At 41.7% G+C, this 20,098-nt stretch overlaps 1 protein-coding gene across 4 annotated transcripts in view; it reads left to right on the forward strand.

Moving 5' to 3' along the window:
* Nucleotides 1–20,098, forward strand: part of runx1t1 (RUNX1 partner transcriptional co-repressor 1) — a 67,755-nt gene that overhangs the window by 21,379 nt on the left and 26,278 nt on the right. The gene's annotated exons all lie outside the window — the stretch shown is intronic.

The following is a 20,098-nucleotide window of genomic DNA, read 5'->3' on the forward strand; positions in this document are numbered from 1 at the left end:
GAGAGAGGGAAGAGGAAAAAAGGAGCCACGGTGGAAGATGAGGAGAATAGAGAAAATGACAGGAAGTGGTGCGGTGATTCATTTTCTTACTGCAAAAACCCACTGCTGAGAATCGATCCAATCCATTAGTTTAACTGAATGGACCTACACTATAAGTTTGAGGTCACTGAACTAAAGTGATAAATGTTTCCTGTAGGTACTGGATACATTATCCATACACCGTGGGATTTTGTTCTGATTTTAGTATGATAGCGCTACTCTGTTTTAGCCTGGTAGCAACATCTGATATCTGTATCACAGAAATGAAATCTAATATTAAAGCTGCTATGATCATTATTTTTATTTTAACAATGTATTAAATGACAACATGTAATGCAAGAGGCGTTGCTTCTAGTCATGAACCCACAGAGAATGGTCACCAACAACTGCAGTTTCCCTTCAGCACTACAAAGCTTTTAGCATCTTTCAGCACGTTGTTTTGGTTTTACGGCCTGCAACTTTACTGTTTTGGTTCACTCTCACTGCTCTTGTTAATGTTGTTTCCAGCTGCAGCAGGCAGCTGTTTTCAGTGAAAAAGCTCTAATACAGTGTTTACTGTCAGCCCAGCACCACATGTCAGACAGACAAAGTTAGCAGCTAGCTGGTAAATAGCCAGATATTTCCCTGAGGAGCTGGTGGAGAGCAAGACAGTAGGTTTGTTTGAACATTGCAGGGGACACATATGAAATTGGGGGTTTGGGGTTCCTCTACCAGAAAATTTTCAGCATCAAACACTTAATTTCCAGCATGAACCAAAAAGGAAATAGGAGTTCCAGCACACACCAGGATACTCAGGTTGACAATTAATTGACAGTTTGAATTGAAAACATAAAAGGAGCAAGCTGGCATGTTGCTTTATCAGATTTGCCCTGAGCAAATCTAATAAAGCAACATGGATCTATAGTGGAGAGCAAGGAGAGTCAACTATAGACCTATCCACATGATGGACACACACATGACTCTAACCAGCTGCTAATATTGTATGCTGGAAGTGTAAATAAGCAAATATTTTCTAGCTAGTGCTCTCTATCACCTTTATACAACAATATAACTAATATTTCACTGTTGTGTTTATAGCCTGTTTCCCCTGCTCCCAAATGGCCCAAAAACATTAGGTAATGCTATTTATAAGTGCTGAGGAATCACCGGAGGCCCCACTATATGATATTATCACAATACTTATGTCACAATAAAATAATATTGCGATTTTAAATGTGTTGCATTATGCCGAGTATTGTGATAAAATATGTTGGGATATGTTGCAAATCATCACCTTTTTTCAGCTGCAAATTATGTCCCCAAAGAAAAAGCTATTGATTTTATTACGCTAGTGGTCTACCCAAAGTTTAATTTGTATTTGTAATAATAATATTTTTTATATATTTAAAAGATCAATACGTGGCATCTGTGTAAAGATAAGCTATGATATTGCCCGACTAAAATATTGCGATACTATGTTGTATCGATTTTTTTCCTCCACTGCTAATATTTGTCAACTGTAAGTGTAATTGTGTTGGGATTATATGGTCATATTGTGTTAAATTCTGTTGTCCGAATTTAATGATTCAAGTAACTTTTGGTTTAATTTGTAAAGGGCGCAGTTTATTTCATTAAAAAAAATCGACAGCATTATATTTTAGAATCATTTTGTGCATTGTTCTGCAAATATTTTCCATATCAAGACATGATTTGATAATTAAATTATTTCAGTATGATGATATTGAGCTCATACCTACCTATACCTTGAATATCGATATATCTTGATATCAGTTTTGGATGCCATTTTCAATACTACAGGGAAAACTGACATTGAGGTCATTAAAGGTCGTTAAAATTCGTATTAAAAGATGAATATAAGAAGGCTGTAACAACTTTTCTTTTCTTGGTTAGTCGCAGAAAACAGCAGAATGACTGCAGTAACAAAGCTGGTACCTATGTATCTAAACTGCAGAAAATGAGTATTAAAATCATTTCAAATATTCAGTATCACTATGTATCAATAAATCTATATTTTTGACAGCACTAGCACAGAGAGCAATTCTGAAGGTGGTGAAAAGGCGAGGAAGTAAGTGGTTCAAGAAACAGATAAGACACAGGGAAAGCGAAATAGAGAGAAATAATTAGAAAGATGGGAAATCCAAGAGAGAGAGAACAGAAGAAGATAGCCGGAAAGAGGAGAGATGTGGGGCATTACTTCTCAGGAGAGTTCAGAGGGGGCCAGAGAAGCAGCAGACGGCTGCTCCAAATGGATTTTCCTTGTTTGTAATGAGGCTACTTCTTCTGCCGCTGCCAGAGCATGTGGTGCTTTTGGGGGGGCTGGATAGAGAGAAGGATGGAGAGAGGCGTACAGAGTGGTGAAAATAGGTATAAGTGGTGGAGAGAGAGAGAGCAGGAAGAAGGCAGCGGCAGAAGGAAGTGGGCGATGAAATGAGAAAGAAGGGTAAGAAAGAGTAAGAATAATAGGAAGGTGTTCAATTGTAGATGTTTTTGATGGTGTTACGCAGTTGCCGAAGGGAAGGGGGGCAGCGGGGGAGAGTGGGGAGGAGGAAAGGATAGATGGTGGGAGAAACAATCAGTTATTGTAGGTGGTGGTGGCCAGCGAGAGGGAAAGAAATAAATGGGGCGAGGAATAGGAAGAGAGGGGAGATTTGTGATTGAAAATATTACAGCTGTTGTGTTGTAGAGGAGAAAAGTGATGGGCTCGGCGCTGTTCCGAAAGTCAAGCTGTTAAACTGTGATGTTGGGATAAAAATGTTAAGACGAATGGAACAGCATCTGGACAAAGTCACACTTATTTTTTCAGTTCGGCAAATGAGCTAAATCACACATGAGCAATGCTCCAGCTGAAGAGAGAAAGAGGAATATATGTGTGTCTTTCCCTGGCCTTCATTTTCAAACAGTGGTTCAGAGGGTTTAAATGAGAAACATATGAGAGAGACAGAGAGCTTCACCCAAGGCATAACTCTGGTAAAGACAGTGACCTGTTTTAGCTTTTCTTTGATGTGAATTCCACGCTTCTGAACTCATGCTACCTTCCCACTTCTCTTCTCCTCCTCCTTTTTATTTCCCCCTCTCCTCTCCACTTTCTGTTGTCACTCTATTTCTCTCCCCACATTGCTCTTTTGTTCTCACCCTCTCTCCTCTCTGAAGAGGAACACTGTGTAATATGACTGGTGGGATGTTCTTCTTTACATTCTCCCCTTTTGTTCGACGTTTTTCATCTTGCTCTCAGGATTCGTGTGATGTATTCCAGGTTTTATATGCATGCATGCTTATGCTTACATTAATTGCATACACATGTGTTTAAGTATGATTATTAAGGACACCTCTTAAGGTCTCTCATCTCATCTGTGCATCTAATAGAGAGGAAAGGCAGTTTAGAGGGGAGCCTCTGTGGACTCTGCCTGTCTTGTTCACTGCCAGTTAACCTGGAAAAGACCTGTCAAGCAACAGCACATCTTAATCTTATATGCTACGATATAAAAAATACATGTTAAGTGTCAATACACAGGTGGTCATGACATAACGCAGGAATATGTGGCTCAGAAATCCACCCAATAAGATGAGACACGAGGAGAGAATGCGAGGAAGGGAGGAGAGGGACCGAGAGTTTATGAAAGCAAAAAACAAGGGCAGAGAATGAAGCAGAGGGAGAAGTCAGAGGCAGCGCACAGATGGTGAGCTGTCAGCGGCCGGCTGTGCGTGTGTGTATGTGTGTGTGCCTTTCTGTATGTGTGTTCATGCCATGCATACTTGTGCATGCTGCATGTATGTAGAGTGCATTTTCTGCCCTTGCTTTCTTGTGTGCATCCATGCATGTGTGTGTGTTTCTGTGCCCTCTGAGCTGAGGAGAGGTACTGTATGTGCGCAGAGCTGTTCTTCCCCAGATGGCACTGGCAAACAGACACTGCAAGGCTGGCAGAGTTGGCACGGCTACCCAGTGCACAGTTGGCACTGCCAGCCACCATGCTCTCCCCTATGTACTGGGGCGAGGGTACCTGCTGCCAGCCGCCTGAGCTCATTGACTGACTGGCAGGCTGTCTACCAAGTGACTTATTCAGCTGTTAAAGTTTCTCTGTCTTCGTTTGATCCTGAGAGAGCATCCTTTCACCCTAAAAGAATCTCGCTCCTGTTTTCTAGTATTCATGCTTCAGAAGCAGCATTTTGTGAATCGGTTACTGTACAGCTGTGTCTAATGAAAAAACAGAGTCAAAGCATGAAGCAGCATCAGATTGCCTGTCACAAGGATTCACATCACACCTTGAGCTTTGAAACGTCTTCAGCCGCACACAGCTGCATTGTAATTACATTCTGTTGGTTCTGTTGTTCCAGCAAGAGCTTTCATGTCTTAATTTCATTGTCAAATCATTAAACAGTGATGTGTCTTAACACACTCCTATGATCATGCTGATCTATAGGCCTCTGCTGGCAGGTTGCCAGCACTGGAGGCTTTCCAGCTGAACGCCTTGATGTTTTCTCTCTGTGTGTCGAGCAAAACAAGCAGATACATACAAGGTTGAATAGCTACTGAGGATAAAGCACCGTATTAGTGTGTGTTTGTGTGTGAGGCAGATTCAAAGGCATGCACATGCCTGTCTGTGTGTGGGCTTTGTTGGTGTGTGAATGGTGGTGCAGTGTGTGGATGTGTGCATGTGTACGAGTGTGGACTTTATACTTCCCATGCCTTAAACAGGAAGTGTGAACTAAGCACAGATGTATGTGTGTGTTTGTGTTGCTGCAATCCTCTGCTGTGTGTTCACTATGTGTGTGTGTGCGTGTGAGTGAGTCTATAAGTGTGCGTGCCTCTGAGGAAGCAGCTGTGCAAGCGGCAGCGTGTGCCAGGTCGGGAACACTTAAGCAGAACCGAGACACTGTGTGTGTGTGTGTGTGTGTGTGTGTGTGTGTGTGTGTGTGTGTGTGTGTGTGTGTGTGTGTGTGTGTGTGTGTGTCTATTCTGGAGCATATGTGTGTGTGTGTGCATGTGTCTGTGTTCTTGTGTGTTTGTGTGTATGTGTGTGTGGGGGGGGTATTTTGGCCACCCATCTGCGCTAGGCTATTTCGCTACTGTTTCTGCAGGCACACACACACATACACACACATAGTCACACACATACACACGCAGAGCACTGTGCCAGGCAAGCTGTTCACTAGCTGGCGCTGGCAACGCTCCAGAGAGAGTGGTGGCATCCATCTGTAGCACTGGAGAGCGGTTAGGCTGTGTGTCTGAGTCTGTGCGTGTGTGTGTGTGTGTGTGTGTGTTTATGCAGCAGAAAAACAAAACAATGGGACTGTCGTGATGATGCTATTAGTAGTGTTGGTGGTGGGTGTGGGGACAGAGCTCAGAGTTGTGCTGGTTAAAAAGCTGCTGTTGTTTGATGGACAGTAGGAGGTGGATGTGGGAAGGACAGTGATCTGAAGCGCCTCCTGCAGAACAAAGACTGCAACATGTGTCCCACGGTGCTGAGTTAACTTTCATGAAGTCAGAGCAAAGTTTTACTGTTTTGTGCTCAGGCTCCTGGCTGCTCAGGGCCGACAGCAGTCCAGGAAAACAACTGATAAAACCAACATGTTGGAGATAGATTACAGCATTGTCACTGAGGGTGAAAATAATGTTAGAGTTCATCACATGAAATATTCTTTTACATATGACTAGGGCTGCAACAAACTATTATTTCCATTATTGACTAATCTGCCAATTATTTTCATGATTAACTGATTAATATTTAAGTCTATGCATTGTCAAAAAAAAATGTGAAAAATGCTAATCATAATTTTTCCAACTAACTATCCAAATCCCAGACTCTTTAATTACAATAATAAATAACAAAGAAAATCTGCAAATTCTCACATTTTAGAAGCTGGGACCAGCACGTTTGACATTTTTTCTTGAAAAATTACTAAAACAAATAATTATTAAAATAGTTGCTGATTAATTTTCTTTCAATCAGCTGTCGTTGCAGATCTACATATGGCATATACCGTATGTATCATACTGTAAATATAAGGCCAATCAATTTCCTTTTTCACCAAAATCCAAGAGAAAAAAACGGCAAAATTTAAGGTTTAAATTGTTGTTTTGTTGTTTTTATGCTTTGATATTTGGCTTGTTTCGTCCTAAACAAAAATACAGTTTCTTCAATTCAACTCAATAGAGCTTTATTTATCCCAAAGGAAATTCTTGTGCCAGAGAATGCTTCAAATTACAGTAGCCCTAAATACAGTAACAAAAATCTTTGTTCACAACCAGTAACAACCAGAGTATATCTCAAAATATACAAATATACAAGATGAGAAGTGTTTTCAATGAGCAAGATTAAAAGCCAGTGTCTAATAGAGCAACATATAGGAGAAAGACAAGTACAGTAGTTGCTAAAAATGAACTAAAATGGTGGAAAAAGCAGACTGTTGCATGTTGCAGTGCTTCAGCTCAGAGATAAATGAAAAGAAGAATAATGAGAATGACCTCTTGAATGACCTGCTGATTGTGAGTGCTTCAAAGCAACAGACAGACACAATAAAAGGTTAAAGCCACTTTATGAAAATAACTTTTGTGTCATATTTGTTGAAGCTGTCATTATATTCTGAAAGACAAACATGAGACAGATAATCTCTCCTCCTCTTCCTACTGCTTCTAATGACTGGAATCCACTGCGGTGCACTGAAAACAACCAAACTGCAGCTGAGCAGCCTCTGAAACAGCTGTCAATCATATTGATCACCGCTCGTAAGCTGCGGTTGAACTGTCACACTAGGCAGCGCTGATGAAATACAAATCAAGAGTCTGCTACTGCATTGCCTGTTTCTTGCCTCAAATGTTTTTGCCTCATATTTTAGTGTACTGTTTGGCTGTAACATTAAAACCAGCAGCCATGTTGGAAACAGTTGACCTCAGTACCAAGCACTGCCCGACAGCTGGACTAACTTTTTCATGTTACAGCTAAACAGTGCACTAAAATATGTTTCTGAAAACATTTGAGGTGAGAAATAGACAATTTCTTTAAACAGATTATCTGTCTCATTTAATGCTGTGTGAATATCGTGACAGCATCAGCAAATGACCAACTACAGCTTTAAACTACAGCAAATGTCGTCACTTTTCACACTCCTTTTGTATAACTCTTGTTTAAATTTAATGTTTGCGCTTTTTTTTAATATTTAAATTAAACACAGATACATTTTTGGATTTATTTTAAGAACTAATCCAAAATAATGAGTCCCATGTGCAGTTCACATCACATATACTCTGTATGGCGCATAGAACATGTGGAATCCAGGCAGAGACTCTACAGTCGACTCCATCACCGATGTCTCAGAGGTCAGTGTACGTCAAAGCTTTGCTGTGAACTGGTATTCTTGCCCATTTTGAGATCCTCTCTTCTTGTTTGTCAGTGGACTCAGATGGCTGTGGGCTGACAGGGAGGTGAGACAGTGAAAGGTGAAACGATGAGGAGGGAGGAGAGGAGGAGAAACTGTGTAATGGTTAGATGAAAAGAGACAAAGACACATGGCTGACCTGGAATGGTCGTGGTGGTACAGCGTGTGTGTGCGTGTGTGTGTGTGTGTGTGTGTGTGTGTGTGTCTGCCTCCCCATCCAGACGTACTCTACTCTCAGCCACTCAGAGCCATTAGCAAACCATGGTCACCATATCACACAAACACACACAGGTACACACACAATGTAAGCCTGGAAATGCCCTGATGCGAGGTCACACCGACCACCACTCTCTGGCTCCCTGCTCACCAGATGTGACTCAAACCCTGTTTTTAAACATCTTCTCCTGCAGGGGAAAGGAGGGAGGGGGTGGAGGAGAGGGAGCGGGAGTGTAAAAAAGAAAAGAGTGTAGCGGTTTTCAGCGAAGGGGGCGGTGAGGGGTAAAGGTTTTTTTTTTCTGTTTTGCAAATCTGGTTCTACTTAGCTGAGCCCTGGAACACATTTCATAAATTGCAGACATATTTTTTCGGAGCGGTTTTGGGGAAGATAGTTAACCGGCAGTAATTTCCAACACATGGCAGCCGTCATGTGATATTTTGAAAACACCAGGCAGACAGGCTGGTTCCCTCCCCCACCGTCCCCCCCAGGAACCCTCCCTCCCTTACTGTTAGCCTCTGCCCTCTTTTTTCTGTGCTCGTCCTCTGCCTCTCGCCTTTGATTTCCCCATCTGTCTCTCATAGGCGCTTAATGTTATCTCCCGTTTTCATCCCCTGTCTTCGGCATCCTCACCTCCCGTTTCCTATCTCTTCCTCCTTTCTACATCTCAGTTTTCCACATCTGTTTCACCCTTCCGTCCGTGTCTGCTTTCCTCCCCATTGCACACGGTGCAGCCGTGCTCTCACTTAGCCCACATTGTATATCACTCCATCTATCCATCCCTTCATCCATCCATCCTCTCCCTCTGTGCCTCTGTGTCTCTCCACATAGTAAAAGATAACTGTCATGTAAAACAAGAGGGCCTTTACTGCCTGTTGAAAATTGATTTCGCTCCTGAAGACTGGGATATAATTCCTTTTAGCATCCACACACACACACACACACGGTCAAAGTGGCTGCAGAGAGAAGGTTCCATGTAGCGTAAGGACATACAAGAGGAAAAGATACAAATTGCCACTTGGGCATGTGTGTATGTATCAGTGCGTATTGATGTGTTTGTGTTAGTGATGGAGTGGATGCATCAGTGATTTTAAATTGGGTCACACAGTTCATAGAAGGTTCGTGCATGTGTGTTCTTGTAGGTTTTCCTCAGCACCAGCAGCAGAAAAGCTTTGTGTTTATAGATCCACAAATGCAAAAGTGCACAACTGACAATTCCCACAGTTAGGCTGCTGTTTCCTACTGTAAACAGTGGTGGAATATAACTAAGTACATTTACTCAAGTAATGAACTGAAGTACAATTTTAAGGTACTTGCACTTGTACTGTAAAGCCACCCAGCAGTATATGTAGAGCAATAAATTAGCACCACCTTTACCTGCTGCAACATTAATGTGATCAACACGTGACTGTTTAATAATTATAATTCAATAATATAATTTATATGACTCTGAAATGGGCCATTCTACATACTAGTATACGAGTATTTTTTCTTTAGTATATTTCAGTGCTAATACTTCTGTACTTTTGCTTGTCACAGAATTTCTACACTGTAGTATTACTACTTGTAATCAAGTAAAAGATCTGAATACTTCTGATACTACGCCTGAGTCACACACAACCTATCACAAAAGCAAGAAGGGTAACCCACTGTCTGTGTGTGAAGCTCAAGAGAAAGAAGCCATTTGTCGTCAGCATTAGGATGTGTGTTGAGTCTTTTTGTGTGAGTCCGTCTCCGCTGGCGTACCTCCTGCCTGGGAAAACACCCAGATCCATTTGGGTTCACTTGGCCGTGTGTCAGCATGGCATCAGAAATGAACCAAACTGTACACAGAAAACAATTTCCAATCGGCTGGCTTCCATCAAACGGCAAAACAGAGCTCCCCAAGGCTTACATCTGATTTATATCGCTGTTTTTTTTTTTCTCCCAAAAAAGCAACATTCATATGATTATTTTGACATCATGTTGTTAATGGCAATGACAGGCCAGCTTTATATAAATAAACACAACTTTGATAGAGCTTTATAAATATGTTTAGCCCTGCTTGGCTGTGCTGTGGAAAAATGTCTGATGGCAGTATGTTTCTAGTCCAGCCGCTCCTATAGTAATGTTAAACTCTCGCTCTCCGTCACATTGTACATATCCTTATGTTTTCTTTACCTTTACCTCTCCCTGACCCACTTCTCTGCCTCCTCCACCCCTCTCTCTGTATTTTTTCCGCCACCCATTCCCACTGCCCGTCTTTATTTTACAAGGCCCTGTAGTTCAATTTTGCCTGGCAACAAGATGTGGCAGGAATCGGTTCGATTTGAGAGGACACGTAACGGGCACTGTGAATCATTTTTATTGTTCCTTAACACTTGCTTCCCCTCTCTCTCTCTCTCTGCAAGAGAGACTTTATTTCAACAGATGGGTAAAACAGACATTACTATAAATCTATTTTTCGAAAAAGAGCGAAGGACTCCTAATGTTATCCACCACATATGTTTTATTGTCCAGTGTGTGGGTGTAGTCGGAGGTGTTTTGCAGGAGTTGTGTGTTTGGTTTATGTATTTTTGTGTTTGTGTGCGTGCGTGTGCGTGTTAATGTTTGTGTGATGGAACAGATGGTGTTCAGACCTTTGTGTGCGATTGAGAAATCTCCTTATGTCTTTGCTGGCTTGACAAAGTGTAAACACATGATGTTGCACTGAGAGAAAAATACAGATATGGTTGGAGATACAGAGGACTGTCAACACTGATCAGGAGCAGATCTGTTTGCAGTGCTTTCGTGCTGTGCCATCACTCTTTCAGTCTGTACTGTATATCCAGCCTCCTATTTATGGTTGAGTGTCACAATTAGCTGAAATTAAGACAAAATACACCAATGATGAAGGAGAATACTGCACTTTCTCTCAATGTATTCTTGTATTAGTTGCATTCCTGTGTTGTTAAAGGGACAATTCACCCCAAAATTAGAAATACATGTTTGTCTTCTTACCTGTATAGTGCTATTTAACCATCTAGATTGTTTTGGTTTGAGTTGTCAAGTGCTGAAAATTTTGCTGTAGACATGTCTGCCTTCTCTTGAATATAATGGAACTAGATGGCACTCGGCTTGTGGTGCTCAAAGCGCCAAAAATTAAAAACTCAACAGCAATGTCTCTTTCCAGAAATCATGACCCAGTTACTCAAGATAATTCACAGACCTTGTTGTGAGCAGTTTCATGTAGGAACTATTTTCTTTCTACCGAACTACACCCACCAGTCCTATCACTGTGCAGAAGGAAGCGTGCAGCCAGTGGTGCTAGCTCATCTAGCACCACTGAGCTGGCTAAGGTGACAGCTCAGCCGAGGAGGACGCCATTAATGTTTACATATCATAAGCACAAGCCTCTTGTCTGTGAGTAGATGTGCTCTTCCTTCTGCACGGCGATATGGAAAGAAAATAGTTCCTAAATTAAAGCTTTTCAATCTTTTTTTGGCGCTTGGAGCACCACAAGCTGAGAGCCATCCAGTTCCATTATATTGGAGAGAAGGCAGACATGTCTGACACTAATATCTCCAACACTCTGCAACTCACACCAAAACAATCTAGGTTGATAAATATCACTACAGGTAAGAGGGACAGTATGTATTTTTGATTTAGGGGTGCAGCGTCCTTTTAATTGTTGAAATATAACAGTTAAAATACACTGAAGGTCTTTTTTACTCATGACACAAAAATTTTATGAGAACCACATACAGTGACCTTTGACTCCAACATTCCTTCTGTATTTGTGCGTCTCAGGGAGAAACTCCAGCATTGTTAGCGAGTCATTTTTCAGATAACCAGAGTCCCAGATGCAGCATATTTCTACAATATGACTGTTGGAAAAGAAAAAATGTAATAATAATCACATTAGTGGATCCCATTAAACTACTCCACCAGCTGGCCACTCAGGAAAACCTCAGGTAGTAAAAGTTTCAAGACGTAAGTTATTTTTTTCAGTGAAGTGCGACAAATGACTTTGTCAGTCTCAGTATGGCTACGTATAACTAGCAAAAATGGCAGCTGTTATTAAGGTTGTATCATTTTGAAAAATGCCATAAGAGCTAACTGTGTTTAAAGGAAACAAAGAGTTTGAGGTGTGATAGAGGTTTAATTTACCAGGTAACTGGTTGAGCAATGTGTTGATCCCGTGGAGTGATGTGTAAAGGAATGACATTAGCAGTGAATGCATGACGGGTAACAGCTAATGTGCTGATTCCTTGAGTAACAAAAGCTGTTACTGGCGAGGGGAAACTACATCACACTGTGCCCAAAGTCCGTGCATCACTTAATGTTGCTGGGCGATGAGATGAAGCGGCAGTCAACGTGAACCTTCGGGAGGAATATGTGTTCACCAGTGTGTGTTCACAGTGGGAACGAGTGAAGTCGGGACCGACATGGAGAAAATGAGAGAGAGAGAGAGAGAGAGAGGGATAGAGAGAGAGAGATGGCAGGAAAAGAGAGAATGGAGGAGAGGAAGTCCGAAGGGACACACTGATGGTGGTACTGCTTTCCTCTGCATCCTGCATCTGCTGGTGAAGGAAATAAATAAGATGATGAAAATCTGATCTGTGTGTGCGTGTGTGTGTGTGTGTGTGTGCGTGGGACAGAGAGAGTTGTGTTGTTTTGCTTGCAATTTGTGCATGCACCTCTGCAGCTGTGTGTCTGTGTATGTATTTGTGTGTTTGTGGGCTTGTGGTAGGGCGTTGCATCCATACATCTTCTTGACAAGCGGGTGGAGTTTGATGGGACATGCTCTGCATACTGCTCCATCTGGCTGCCGATGACTCCGTATGTGTGTGTGTGTGTGTGTGTATGTGTGTGCATGGTCTAGAGGAGAGGGATGATGGAAAGAGAGGAGGGGTTACTACACTTGCATACCGATAGATTTCTCCTGTTTCTCTGCGTACTCTGTCTGAATCTCAATCGCCCCCACCTGTCCCTCAACTCTGTTCTTTAACACCTCTGTCCTCTCGTTCTCCACACCTTTATCTCTCTCTTGTGTCTGTTCTCTGCTCCCTCTCTCCACATCTGTACCCAGCGCACACAGCAATCACCACAAGCCACTATCACACCATCTCTGTATCGCTTCATCTATTCCATTACCTATCTTGTGTACTGTGCATGTGTGTGTGGGTCAGACACACCCAGAGGCACCATTTTGCACAGACATTGGCACGTTGTGGACATTAGTGCTCAATTCACAGGCTTCCCGTGGCTGCAGTGCCTCACGGTTTTCACTCCAACACCTACATATCAACCTGTGCGCTGAGGGTATTACGCATGTCTAGATTATATGTTTGCTGGTGTGTGTGTGTGTGTGTGTGTGTGTGTGTTCAGGGCATAAACGGGTCAGTCTATATGCTTTTCTCCATTTACGTCTATAATGATGATATCTTATGTCTGACTAATACAATCTTGAGCTCACACAGGCGCCAGCGCACCATAAATTGTTTATGTCACAGCCGCCAACTCTCGAAAATTCACCCAGCGTGATTGAAATCCATTGTCGTTTTGAAGAATGGGATTTGCCTGCGTGAAGTACTCTCGAGTGGCATATTACTGCCACTGTTATCACATCATTTTCTGGGTCTCCAACTGTAAGATCACACGGTGCACACATACACTCACGCAAACACACATACGCGCAGCGGCAATTCTAGCTTATGAAGTGTGTAATGGAGATTGTTTGACTCTGTCTCCTGATGATAGACTTTGAAGTCGTTGTGGCCTCTATGAATAATCTAAAGTATCAAGGTTAGGCAGTGTTGTCCCCGTTCTGCAAGGTGATTTGAATACGCAATGACCTCACTGCTTTGTGTGCGATGATGAAATATGTAAGGTTTAGATATAACATTGTATTTTTTTTGCCTTGAGTTGTGGGTTAGCTAAGTCCTCTCTGTAACATATTGAACTGTTTCTCAGGGACCGCGTTCCTTCTAGATATCGTTCATTGCAACAACCTTGTTTTAGGCGAGTGATGTAACTTGCATGTAACCTTAGAAAAGGCGTGTATCACAAGTCAGTGGGGGGATAAAAATCTCCTTTCTTTGAGCTCGGCTGAAAGTGGGTACAAGCGAGAGGGAGAAAAGCGAGCACAGAAAGAAAGAAAGAAAGAAAGAAAGAAAGAAAGAAGGAGAGAGAGAGAGAGATTTTGCAAACATTGAGAATCACGTAATCACGGACGATGCAAACGGGTGATGTAAGAGTGAAGACATCCTTGTGAGTGGCAGGTAGTTGTCCAGGGTTCTGCCTCATTTCTAGGATCAGTCTGCGAATCAGAGGGATGAAGTGTAAAGAGATTAAAGAAGTTACAAACAAGAGCAATTCAACTTTTGCTTTGTTATTGCAGCAGGGAGCCTCTGAGAGCGTGTTTAGGAGAGATGTGAGGGTGCATTCAAACTTTTATATTTTATTCCTAAATGATAACAGAGAGTACAGTAAAGCCTAGAATATGGAGGTTTGAACAAGTGGTTCCCACGGGCGGATTATGAGACAATGGGCCCCCGGGAACAGACATGCAAAGGACCTCACTTCCTCTCCTATGAGCAAGACACAGAAGAGTTTGAGGACTTGTGACACTTTAGGTTCCTGGTCCAGTGCCCAGTAGGCTTGTTCAGTGACCCATCCATATTGGTTCCCTTAGGCATCACAATATGATAAATCAAAAAAAAAAGAAAATGTTAAACTGAGACAGTCTGAGAAATAAATAACGCAAGTATGCATTGTGTGGCTATAAAGTGTTGCAAGCCAAAAACAAACAGTTGTTTATAGCAAAAGGTTTCTCACTGTACAGCATTGTAACAGCACTTCTGTTGTTAATGTAATCCTGATTTCATGTAGACAAAGCAAATACAACCTCATCCTTCCCAGGAGCCCATAATTCAGTCAGATATCAGTGTAATTGCCTCTGACACATACAATATGATAGCCTGGTAACAATATACCAAATACATTTAATGAGGCATCAGTACAGCCCTCATATTCTCTTGGGTTTCAGTCTCTTTCCGGCCACCCATACTGCAAATATTTGCGCTAAGAGCTCCTTTATGATGCTCTAGATAAAACCACGCACCAAGTGGCTGTTGTGAGACATTAATCACTGTCATCCATAAGCATGATCATCAATAGGTTTGGCACCTCTGCCTGCGTAGAGTGCACAAGTGAATCAACACACATTTGAGAGGCTCTCCAGTTCTTTTATAGCTAATTGCTGCCTCTTCAACAACCGTCCTCATCCTCTTCAATCCATTAATTCCTGGACAACAGCACTTCTGAGAAGTCGTAAAGTGAGTTAGGCAAAGTCAAAGCACTCATCGCCCCTTTCCATTAAAGCTCCGCACATCAATACCTGTCCAGTCCTGGATTACCATCCATCGGCCGGCCACAGATCTGCTGCTTTGCCTACAATGTGCAGCAGTAACACGGCTAATAAATGGACAATAGATGTGCATTAAGTTCAGCCATTAACTTTTAACAGATGTATTAGGCTGGAGGAGACGCCCAACTTTGTTTTCAAGGTTGTTTAAGGTTGCGTGTTCAGGTGGTGCTTTTTGAATTGAATTATGCATGAGTTAGCGAGCACTTGCTCACTCTGTCGCTGTAATAAAATGAGGGCTTGTCTGACTGCCGTCTGCACATGTATTTTTTATTTTAGAATATACTGTACATGCCATATTTGCTCATGAAAATGGATAGCACACATTCATATGCCATGAGTTGTTTTCAATAATGTGCTTCAAGTGTAAGATGCATTTTTATTTTTCCCAAAGACTGGGTAAATTACCTTCTGGAGGGAGTATTGCTATTGATTCAAGTGGCATAGTAAGTGCCGCCTGAATGGTTGGGTGCAGCCCTTGTTGGTTAGTATGAAGCCATTGATTTTATTCTGCTTATATGCTTTGCAGTGCTCTCAATCAAATCAGAAACAGAGAAGATGCTGTTTATAAATCACAAAAGTGTGTGTGTGTGGGTTTTTGTGTATGTGTGTGAGAGTGAGAGAGAGAGTGTGTGATTGCCTGGATGCATGCATGTATTTGCTGTGTACATGGATTTCACACTAATTCATTCTTTATCTTTCATCTTCTCCCCCTAAGGGACTGCGGGGTTTCAAATGCTTTCAGGGTTTATGTTTCTCTCATCTCCACCCGACGACTACCATCCAATCATAACACTGACCCAGGTGTTAATCCCCAATTACAAGCCTGTAACCAAACTCATCTTTTCATACTGCCGTAGGGCCCGCTGTACCAAGCAGGAGTTCAGGTGGATTTTGAGTCCAGGCTGTGCTTTTTTCCCCTCTTTATGTATTTTACATTGAGCGTCCTATTGACTTTTCAAGTTTTTATTGTCAAAAGCCTTTTTTTTTTTTTTTTGTTCCTTTTTAAATGAGTGTTAACCCGATAGATAATGCTCCAGCCCTCTCTGAAAACACCCCATGTTGCACTAAATCGAAAAAAAAAAAAATTGACATTGTATGCTTTGCTCTCTGGGGGCTGCTGGAGGTCAGTATCTGCTTTCAAATTGCATTGTGCTGATGTGTCTCATTACATTATCCATCCCCCCATCTAGTCTCAAAGCTTAAGGTAATTAGAGGATGATTTGGACCCTAATTTGACGTCCTACTATCTAACAATAGATCAAGTGAACTCGGCCAAAAGTGACCACACAATTAGAAAAGCCAATATACAGAACTATGGAAAGCCTGAGCGCAAAGACCCGGTGAAACAGGATAAGTACAACCATATGTGATACGGTAACTTCTCTCTATTTCAATTGAGCTCATTATGTAAAGTCTTTGTGTTTGACTGGAAAATGATGAATTACCTTGGGTCCTGTCACCCAGCCGTCTTTTTTAATGACCTTGTATTTTCATAGATCATATTTTCGGCAGGCATACAGGATATGATAGCTGGCAGCTAGAGGTAAGACTATATGTTTCCACTAGCTATTCGGCTATAGCCTGAGTTTATAAAATAAATAGTCAGGTCCGGGCTTTTTTACTGTGGTGAAATTAGAGTAGTAAACCTTTCTCAGTCTGGCCAGGTCGTGAGGATGGAGAGAAAGGTTGTGTGTGTGTGAGAGAGAGAGAGAGACAGAGTTAGCAGAAATGCCGCACAGTGAATAGAAGTTAAAGGTTTGGACAGTCGCTCTGTTTACTCTGTCTTCTCTTCACACTGACTCTTCATTCACCTCCAGTCCTCTGTTCTCTGCTTTGTTAATCACTCAGCTTTTTTCCACTAATCTCCACTCTGTATCCATTCATTCAACTCTCTCCCCCTTTTTTCTCTGCATTACATTCCAATCCTTCTTTGCCAAGATAAAACTTGTGTTATAATATGAGTCAGTTATTAACACACATTAATAATTTCATTTTAACAGTCTGGTTGAATAATGCTTTGAGTCAAAGCCACATTTGTGAGATTCAGCACAAATTGGACCCAGAAAAAAGGTTTTAGGGTTGAGATCTGGCTCTCAGTCTTGGTCTGAATCTCCCAGCACACACTGGGAGATTGTTAAGTCTAACCTTCCCAGTAACTCTTTCAGTTAACAGCACCTAGGACATCTCCAAAGTGGTTGCAGAGGGAGAGTCATCTCTGGTAGGGAGATGTGTGACCTTTGTCTTGGGATGTGATCATTCTTTACTCTTCCTTTTGTGTCCTGACAGTCTCCACCATATCCTCATACAACAGTTCATGTGATATTCAACAAATGAGTGCTCCACGAATGACGATAATGTACTTAATGTAAAGTTACATAGGCTAGGTTTAGGAAAGTGAAGTCATGTAGGTTAAGTTTAGTAAAGTTATGTAGGTTAGGTTTAGGAAAAGATACATTGTGATGATGTGCCTTAAAATAACTCAAAGTTCACTTGGTTTCACAAGGGACAAGAACTCCGGTCTCATGAGGGAAAGTCCTGTGTTTGTTTGACCCATCCACCACCCCAACCTGCCTTTTTACACAGACTTTCAGTCTCTATACGACTTCCTTCTTTACTCCCGTCAACTAATTTGTCACATGATCGTAGCCGTATTGTTTGCATGGGTTATACGCAAATTACTGGCTCATGATTTCATTTGTTATACGAATTGTGGTGCAGTACTTTTCATAGGTACATGTACTACCAGTGCATGAGAAGAGCCCGGTGCCTGACTTCAGTACATGACTATCGATTACTATTAAATTAATAACCAACTAATTTGGTAATTGATTAGTCATTTTTACTTCTCTGTGACAGTAAACTGAATATATTTGGTTCGTGGACAAAACAAGACATTTGAGGACGTCATCTTGGGCTTTGGGAAACACTGATTAACATTTCTCAGCATTTTCTGATATTCTATAGACCAAAGATCTATTCAAACAATAGAGAAAATCGTCAACACTGAACATTGTATTGTTAGTTGTTGCCCAAGTTGGAATGTGTTTACCTTGAGGACATTTGGAGACTGTTGAATTACAAGGGAATATCTTGATAACAGCATATCCCTGCCCATATAGACCAGTGTACCAAGAGCTCAAAGAATGGTGGTGTCAGCCAGTAAGTTAGTTCAAATCATTTCAGTGTGCTTGGACATTAGGAGCGTGCGACGTTTAGACTCTTGTTTGATTCTTGGAAAACAGTTTCAAGAAATGAATCTCCACTTTCTTGCATGTTACAGTTTTCTTAGTCAACCTTTAAAGCTTAAGAGGCTAAACATGACTGCTCCTCCTGCTGGACATGAAGCTTTCAGTATGTATTTATATCTTGTATATTTCCTGTGATTGTCTCTGTCTTTTACATCACATTCCCTCTGCTTATTTGAAACGAAGCCTTCTCTATTTAGAATTTCAGTGACATCTCCATCTCTCACTTGCCTGCCTGCTAAAGCCGAGCTAGCATGACTAAAATACTTAGTCACAGTGCACCTCAGCAGCAGTGAGCCAGAGTGCTACTGATGCTTGGGCTTGGCTAACAGGCTTAGACTATCCTGTCTCTCTCACTTCAGTATTTTCTCTTTCATTTCACCTAAACTGGAAACACTATGGATCCAAACAGTCTTCACTGAGGAACACTGACATTTATATAGTCTGCAGTGTATATAGCTAACACACAAACACTGAGGGGAAAACGTGCAAATAAATATAGTTACATGTAAAATACAAGATTAGGTAACAGCGTGCATGTTCATCATGAAAAAAAAAAACGTGTAAATATTTCAGGGTCTTGAGAAAAATGTGACAGGGACCACCCTGTTTCCCTTACCACCCTGATTAGAGTGTGTGTGTAACTCAACTGTGTATGTGTGTGTTTGACTGAAAGCACATGCGTCCTCTCCATGATTACAGTTATATGTTCCCAATGTCACAGATAGTACTTCTGTTTCTTTTGCAGCTCCTCCCTTCCCTCCTCTCTCTTTCTCCTTTCACTTCTCTCTCTCCACCCTCTCTTCCTCTCTCTTCCGTTTTTTTTACAATCTCCCCTCCACAATGTGACACAGAGACGGTTTTGATAACAGTCTGTTGACTCTGTGTTACTGCTATTGCTGAGGGAAGTTGTGTATCTTATCCTGCACAATATGGGTTCAGCCCTCACTGCCACTGCGAGACTCTGATAGTGTCTTGTTGTTGCTCTCACACATTCGATATGGTCAGTTATCTGCCGAGCACAAAGCAACTGAATTAAGTGAAAAGAGGCATGTCATTGACGAAAATGTTTTGGTTTTGATTGTTTTATCTTTGAGTACTGTGAGTTTGGTCCTGCTGGCTTGTCTGTTCTCTGTTAGGCTTTAATTTCCAGGTGTGGGGTTGTGAAAGGCAAGTGAAAGTGTTTGTGTTTGCTTGTGCTGTCTTAAAGGGACAGTTCACCCTTAAATCAAAAACACGTTTGTCCGCCTATAGTGCCATTTATCAGTCCATATTGTTTTGGTATGATCCACAGTCCTTGTCGTGAGCAGTTTCATGCCGGAACTATTTTCTTTCTACCAAACTACACCTGCTTACCGTATCACCACGCAGAAGGAACTGTGCATCTACTCATGAATAAAAGGCTCATGCTCCTGACAGCGTGAGACGTAAACATTAATGGCGGCGTCTTCCGCTGGGCTATAATGTTAGCTAGCTCAGTGGTGCTAGGTAAGCTAGCAGTAGATGCACACTTCCTTCAGCATGGTGATACAGTTGGCAGTTGTAGTTGCGTAGAAAGAAAAAAGTTCCTATGTAAAACTGCTCACAACAAGGTTTGTGGATTATCTTGAGTTATCAGATTATGATTTCTGTAAAGAGACGTTGCTGTTGAAATTTTCAAATCTATTGTTTGGCGCTTTGAGCACCACAAGCTGAGTGCCATCTAGTTCCAAATATTTGAGAGAAAGCTGACATCTCTTCAGCCAATATCCCCAACACTCAGCAACTCACACCAAAACAATCTAGACTGATATAGGTAAGGGAAAATATGTAATTTTGATTTGGGGTGTAATGTCC

The sequence above is a fragment of the Epinephelus fuscoguttatus genome, linkage group LG17 (genome assembly GCF_011397635.1).
Source record: "Epinephelus fuscoguttatus linkage group LG17, E.fuscoguttatus.final_Chr_v1".
NCBI lineage: Eukaryota > Metazoa > Chordata > Actinopteri > Perciformes > Serranidae > Epinephelus > Epinephelus fuscoguttatus.